Genomic DNA, 8,205 nt, shown 5'->3' with positions numbered 1-8,205 from the left:
GGATTTATTATCCTTCACTTCTGTAACATTTTAAGGAGTGGTGTTGGGCAAATGGTTTCTGTGGTTTCACTCCAGAAGGTCATTAATATGCTCGAGTTTCACTTCTAATTTGTCCACGTTGTGTTTCTGTCATAGTGGATAAAACACACCTTTATTGTGGTAGTCTGTTGCTATTGTTTGTGTTTATTTGGAAGTCTGGTGGGTTTGTACAGGTGCTGCCAGTGGAAGTCCTTGGGCTGCTTGAAAGGCCATTGCACAGACTTGCACCTATGGAGCTGCATCTGAAGTGCTGTGTGGTAAGATGTATTTCTTTGTAGTTTATCATTAAAGGGGTTAAAACAGGGTTAATATTTGCATCTCTCCCTGGAATATTGAGGCCTTAGTATTTAGGCAGTGAATAAACTGACTTGTAGTGAATTAGAAATCTGTGAGTTGCATTAAGGTAGTAAAGCTTCTGCAGTCTTAATGTGCATTCTCCTGAGCTCTGCTCAGGGGGGCAAGAACTGTGGATCCTTGTGACCAAAAGGCAAGTATGAAATCCTAGGTTGTCAGAGGTTCACTGTGAGAGTTTATTCATATAAAAAAGAAAGGGGAAAAAAAAAGAAAGGAGAAGGGGTATTAACTTTTCTATAAGTTCCCTAGCTTTGTTGAAGCTGGGAAATGTCATGTCCTTTCATGTAACTTACTTTCAAATCCTTTTTCCCTCAGGACCTTGGTGAGTAACTTTCTGAGAGAAAATTAATGAATTTTTTAATTCCTTCTTAGAGACTAAGCAATGGTTAGAGGAGTATCAGTGATGATCTGAAGGGCAACTGAGCAAATCCCTTATTTAGGAGAACTGTTCTACCACTATGTATTTGGAAAATATTTTGGGTATTGTGTGTACCAGGCAGATTTTAAATTAGCTATAGATTTTTTCATTCTTCATGTCTGGTTCAGTAAAAAGATAATTTGCCTTATAGCATGTGTCACAGTAGCAGCTGACTGCACACTACCGGCTTGGTTTCAGAAAAGTTTTTTGTGGTTTTGACAGTTCATTTTCTTCTGCATTGGGAAGATTTCATCTTCATTTTTATGTTTCCACAACCGGAGCTTTAGTGGGGCGTCATCTCTGGAGTTGAAACCTCTGGATTTCAGTTAGAACGTTCTGGGTACATACCAGGCTGGTAAAGCTGGTTTGGGAATGGACAAATGCAGACACCTCTGTTCTGCCTCCTGTGTGCTGAGAATAGGTTTGAAATGAGTATTCATCCAGGTACATCAAAGATTTTAATATTAGGGCTAGTGCCATGAGAATGTCTCACTTTCATAGGCAGACCTAGCCCCAACAAGCCTTTCTTAATGAAATGTTTATTGATAGGTCTCTGAAATACTTCGGCTTTCACAGACCTTTTTTTTTTTTTTTTGTTAAAGCCATTCTGTTAATCACTAATTATTTCCATCCATGTGTGACAACATGTAGAGCACAAAAGGAAAGGTAGATCCTGCTTTCTGCAATTAGTACATATATTATTCAGTGAAAAGGCATAGAAACAGGCATTAGATTAAGTTATTTGTACTTTATTTCTGTCAGACTCAGAGAATTCGTGTATTTGACTTCAGAATTCAAAAAACACTGTAATAAGTAACATTAGTGAAATATTCAATAACTTCTATGCCACTTTTTAATTACCTATTTTTCTATAAATCCTGCTGTTCTTTTTCATTTTATAATGGAGATCAGAGGACCTTCTTCACTGCTGTTGTGGATTTTCAACTCAGTCCACTTTGGTGATGAGAACATATCATTAGACAAAGAAAGTTATGAGATTAGAGTTTTTTCTTCTTGAGTGGAGTTGCATATTTAATTTCTAACAGTACTTGTGTTTTAAGAAGTGTGTAAATACAGAAACATATCCTTATTTATGGTTTTGCTTATTGAATGTTTAGAAAAAATTACAAACTTATTTTGTTAAAATATAACACCTGCAGGATACAATGGAGATTGGATACAACCAGTAATGGAGAATCACCTTTACATTCAACCTGCTGTTGAATTAAAAAAAGATAATTTGTTCATAATGAAGAATAGACCATAGTAAGTCTGGAAGTTAATGAATGTTTGGGAGGCAAACATCAAGGAAATCTGAATCTTGTCTGTAATTTCAAAATTTCCACCTGTTCAGCACCTGCAGTCCTTAAGCCACAAAGGGATTCCTTTAGCAGAATAGTTTCTGATTGTAGATCTAGAGTACTGTGACATTTTTGTGGTTAAAATTTGGGTTATTGCTTTATAAAACAGAACATAGTCTATTTTATTTTTTGTTTGTAACACTGTTAACTCTTCCTTTCTCCTTTTTTTCCAGTTCAGCTCTGACCTTAAAATGACTTCATTTATCAACCATCTGCATCTTCCTGCAGCTTGTTTTTTTTCTGAGTAGGCATTTAGTCCCTGTTCTATATACTGAATGTCTGTAGTATCACTTCTAGAGACTGCAAGTATTGCACATCTTGCTCTACAATGATTTTATTTCCAGAAAATAAGTAATTTTAATGCATCATTTTTGTAATGGTACAACAACAGCTGAAGAAATGTGGTCTCTGAGTACTTCTGTAGAATCATAGGAAAAGAGACTGAAATAGAAAGGGAGAAAATGCAATAAATGACAATCTCAAGGACCTAATTTTCTGTTTAGCTGAGCCAGACTCTTTGTATACCCTTGGAGTCTGTGGGAAGGACCTAGAGTGACGTTGGGGCAGTTCAAACTGCTGTGTAGCCTAGAGAAGCCTCAAGGTTGTTATAGTGCTCTACCTACTTTTTCTAGGCCCCAGGAAACCTGGATATGCATATTTTCTGTAGATAAGCCACCACCTGTTCTATAGTGTCCTGCTGATGCTTTGTAGCTTGTCCTTCAGCCTGTAAGTTTGCTTGGTTTTGTGAGCTGTTGTATAGACTGTATGGAGCAACACCCCCTATGGCATGGGGAGTCCCTGGGAAACTGGCTTAGCTGGTTGTATGGTCCCCGTGGCTTCCAAAGAGCTATATCTGGGATAAGAATTTAGGCTGTATTTCCCTATTCCGTTACATATCACATAATGTTATGTTCCTGGTAGTTACTGGGCTTTCTTCAGGGAGGTTACAGTGTCTGATCCCATTTCTTCAGTGACCTACAAAGCTCTTTAATATTTCACAGTCTAGCTAATCCCATTGATTTTACTAGAATTGACTATACAGCATAAAGTTAAATGCTTGCTTCAGTCTATATTTTCTTTAACAGCTGGGTCAACAAAGGAGACTCTGTCGGGGACAAATATGCAAGAAAATCAAAATAATGTTAAAGAAAGCACTCTTGTTTTCATTTTTGTAAGAATTACGGCTATGATAATTATTACTTTAAATTATTAAAGACTAAAAATAAAATTAGCGGTACAGGTCCTGCATCACTCCAATGCCTTCTGGCATTTATCCTGTTTAAGTGCTAACTTCTTTTTGCTGCTTGATGACAACTCTGCCCCAGAGCAGTCCGTCTCACTCCTGGGTGAGTTTATAGATACATAGTAAATAAGCCAGAAGGGACTATTGAATCATCCCAATCATCACAAGCCATTATAGCTTCCCCCAGTTATCCATGTAGCATTTGTTCTTAAGGCTGACTAAACAGATCTGTGATCTTCCTGAATTTCATAGGAGAAAATGGAGTGGCTTCATGTGGTTCATTGGAGCACCCTAAGACTCAGAATTGGTGGTTAATTTAGTTTACAAAGAACTGTTTGTGGTGCCAGTAGTGAAAAATTAAAAGCTTCTCACTAACCTACCTCATGTTAGTGTGTGACTCATCTCACTGAGAGACTAATAATTATCAGTATAATTTAATCAAAGGAGCTCCTTGTATCCCTAAGATGTAACCTACTGGATGAGTGAGTTAAAACTCCCCCCTCCAACAAATTAATCACATTTTACCAGTCAAATCAGAGGGACCAGGTCTCCGTATTTCAGACTTTGAGCCACAATGCAGTTTGTTATGTTGACTATAAGAATTTAGGAATTACTGAAGCCCCCGATGTCTCACCTTTACTTTCATGAGCTGATCTGCTTGTTTGCTGTCATGAGGAATAAATGTTCTCCTCTACCTGACAGGTTTAGCAGGGAGGTAGCAGTACACTGAAGGGCAGCACCAGGGGCCAGCTTTGTGAGCAGCCGGGAGAGCTGGGCCACAGACTGCGCAGACGGTGGCCATAGGACTGTGCCTGCCTGCCTGCCTGGACACTGGGATTGTGAGGAGAGGACTGAAAGAAGGCTGAGGAAAAAAAACCAATGAACTGCTTTGAAGTTTGGAGCAGAACAGTTCCTTTAGGCTTCTGTGTACATGGGGTGTGAGTGGAGAAGACCTCTGAGCTGTTTGGTTGTACACTCAGGGCAAGTGGTCTGTGGAAGAGAAGACAGGACCTATTAGGAAGGCAGCTACTAATGTGGAGTATGGTATGTAAGCCTTGGTCTGAGACATCACAATCCTGAAAATATCACAGGAGCAGAATGATGTGCTAACAAACTTCAAGGAGCTCTGGTTATTCCAGCTGTGGTAGAAATGGACCTATAGGGAGCTGCAGCCACCTGTGAGTGGCTTTCAGCTGGAGACTCGAACCATTACAGGCATGACTGTGCCCATGACTGGAGCATACTTTGGGAGCTGAAGTATAGCAGTTACCTGAGTCCTACTCGAGATTTCTGAGGGCAGCTGACAGCAGTTTCTGTCTTTCAGTGCTTTGCAGGGAGTGGAAGAGATCCCAACTGCTGATGATCCATTTGGATAGCAGTGAGAGAGTAGAAAAATATGAAAGAGTAGTAGTGGTACACTGTCTACTCCCTGGACTCACTGCCCCATAGTAAAATAAAGAGGTACTTAAGGAATTCTAAGATGAGCATGTGAAACTAATCTTGTTTGGCAATTAGAAATAATATTTATTTTTTTTAAATCTCAGAATATCCTCCTGAGGGCATGTAGGTGGCTTAGGATGACTTACCTAAAGGAAAGAAAAAGCCATAGCCTGCTTGTATCCATTTTACTCAGGAATGGCTAGAATATTTGCCCAACATATGCTATAAATCTCTTTGCAGGAACTACTTTGTATGGTACAGTGCTAGCATCACCAAAGCAAGAGTTTCTGGAGAAAGAAATTCCTCAATCACCTCTGAGTACTTTGGTCATTTTGTGGCCATATTCTATAATATATTTAATATAACAAAGTGTATTGCCTCTGCATATTTGGGTCATGGGGAATGTAGAGGGCTCATCTTCCTTTTGGGAAAGGGGAAAGGTGGGATGCCACAAGGACACTACAGTCCTTGGTTGCAGTGAGAGGAGGTGGGATGAATTTGCTTAAGCTGATCATCTTTCTCAGTCAGGAGCTGCTGACAGTGGGCCGAGGCTTAGTGCAGGAAGCAGCAGTAGAAGTGTAACATGCAGAAACTTAGAAGGAAGGAGGAAATAAAAGTGTGAAGAACTGCAGTGCATGACACTGTTGGAGAAGAATGAGGAGGTGACTCTCATGACTGAGGGTATGATAAGGGAAGAGAGAATGAAGTAGAGCTGCTCTTACTTCGTAAGTCTGCCATGAGGGATTGATAGGGGCACATCCCTATTGTGAAACTTGGATCTGTCATGATGTTGCAAATAACTTTGAAGAGGGTATTTTCTGTCAGGTGAATGGAGCACAGATGTGACTGCCAAAGCTGCAAAGGCTTGTATTGTGAAAATGAGCCAGTGGGTTTAATCCAGGTTTTGTGGTTTGAGGCTGAAGGTGATTAGAATTTAAAAAAAAAAAAAATCAGATAAGTTTCAGCAATGTCCTGAGCTGTTCTTTGTCCCACAATATGTGACAGGAGTGGAGAAGGTCTCAAAAAGGCTCTAAGTGAAAGGGAAGGATTTTCAAAATCCTTTAGATACTGCTTTTTAGACTTTTGAACAGGACCTCAGTATCGAGATGTGGAAAGTGCTGAATATGATCTGCAACAGAAAGTTCAGCACTTATTTGCAGCAGAGTTTTTCCCACCTTAGGAGGTGAGCAGCAAGTGAAGCTGAAAACTCAAGAATAAAAGTTTTGTGGATTTTTCTATTTGACCCTTGAAACCAAAAACAATTTCAGTTCTTATGGTGAGTGAAATTTTAAAATTAAAAAAAACAAACAAACCACAAAACCAGAACAAAACAAACCCACCCAAAACCTCACCAGAAACAAAACTACCTTTGTCTAGCTGGATTGTTGGTTAGGTCTTGCAAACAAGAGTCTGATAGTCAAAAGAAATCCTTTTAAGTCTGCATTCAGATGATGCTCTGCCTTCTGTAATTCTGTAGGATTGTATTGCCAACAAAGATGACAAGAAAAGAAAGTGGCTTAAATGGACAAAAATGCTATTCTCTGAAAGTAAGTCACTTACATGATGCCACTAAAGCAAGACATTTTGTATACAAAGCTGATGAGTCACTTAAATGATTAAAAATTTTCGTATCAGTGGCCTTCAATTACACAAGTAATCAATTTAGCTGCCATAATGCAGTGTCTAATATGATGTGAAGTTGATATGATATGACTGCTGCATTATGTATAATGCAGCTAAATTATACCAGGGAGTATATTAAAGAAAATTAGCTTTCACATGATACATTTTGGTGCACTTATGGTTAGGTAAAAAAAAGTGAATTAACTGAGCATTTTCATAAGTTAATATGTATCTGAGAGAAGAAACTTGCATAATTCAGTGCATGATATCTCTTGGGTAGCTTATTGTAATGAATTTCACTGAAAACATACCAAATGCTGGAATAATTTCATGTAGCAATTAGGTCGTGGAATTCAAAGGTGTCTTGGGCTTTGCAGATACACAAAGCGAATAATTCCTGTAAAGAGGAATACTGAATTCCTGCTTGAAGATATATATCCTGTCAATATGCAGAGAGCTGGATCTTGGAAAGGTGTGTGCTGGGGGGACAGGGAAAGAAGAACAGACTATACCAGTGTTCTTTAGACAGCTGTTTGTACTTGGAGTTTCATCCTAGGTTAGCAGCTCATTACAAAGATTGGATAGAAGTAAATCAATAAGAAAAAAGGGTGTGTAGAGCCTTAAGAAGAGCCTGTCACTGCAGAGCTGAAAGGCATCCAATTCTGCTATGCGTGGCCTCCCTCAGTTATGGTGACTTCTGCTGAGAAACAGGTGGACTGATGTGTTTTGCACTTGCACCGCACAGGGCTGAGCTGCAGTGTGAGCACACGCTGTGTCTGACACAGTGCAGTGCAACCTCAGGAGCTGACACGAGCAAGGCAGTGTGAATAGGAGAGCAGGAGGCAGTGCATTCTGCATGTCTTTTTGAACTAAGGAATTCCTTGGAGGCTGTTGCCAGCGGGCCTTTTAATCTATGTTAAGGCTAGATCCCTGCAGACATTTAGTGAGCTATAATTGCTTCCTAAGCAGAGCCTGCTGCCTGCCAACCGAGTACACCCCATTTGCAGCTGAGGGTCCAATCTGAAGAACTTGATTACTGCTTGGTAAATGAGATGAACACCAATAGGATTAGACAGCACAATCCTAGTGAGAGGATGGTGAAGTAGTGAGAACTCTGTTTTAGTTAACTGCAGAGTATGTGAGTGGTTTGCCTTCTTTTTCTGCCCCTTTTCTGCAAGGTAATGTCTGTACAGTGCCTGGCTCATGGAACACTAGTTGTTGCTTGCAAACCTATGTACTATGTTTTCTTAGATGAATTCTCTTAAGGAATCTTGGCTTTTTTCTGTTTGGTTTACTTTACTAGCTTTCACTTTGAGTTATTTTAATAGTGGATGTTTCATTCTCCATTTGAAAAAATATGATGGGACTTGCCAGCTCTTTGATGTATTGTGCTATTGTGAGTATATTAATAGCAATGAACATCAAGTATGTACTGTTCTAATTTGGGTTGCATCCATGTCTGTACTATAGAGGTATTGAAACAAGTCCAAACTTAAAGTTAACAAACCTGTATTGACCTCAGACCTTTGTAATGCCAGTCAGAACGTCAAATATCTACTATCAACTTGAAGAAAAATTGGAGAGCTGCCCTTTCCCCCAGCTCCCCAAATCTCTGAAAAATTGTGCTGAACCATGAAGGCATCACAGGCTCCAGTGTAATTGTGTGTACAACAGCTGTAGTGTGGAACACGAAGGGATAGACCTAAAGTAATCTTGCTGGATAGGAT

This window comes from Pipra filicauda, unplaced genomic scaffold, assembly GCF_003945595.2.
Source record: "Pipra filicauda isolate LSUMZ 115617 unplaced genomic scaffold, ASM394559v2 scaffold430_size1018388_pilon, whole genome shotgun sequence".
Taxonomy (NCBI): domain Eukaryota; kingdom Metazoa; phylum Chordata; class Aves; order Passeriformes; family Pipridae; genus Pipra; species Pipra filicauda.
Note: the sequence above shows the minus strand (reverse complement) of the source record.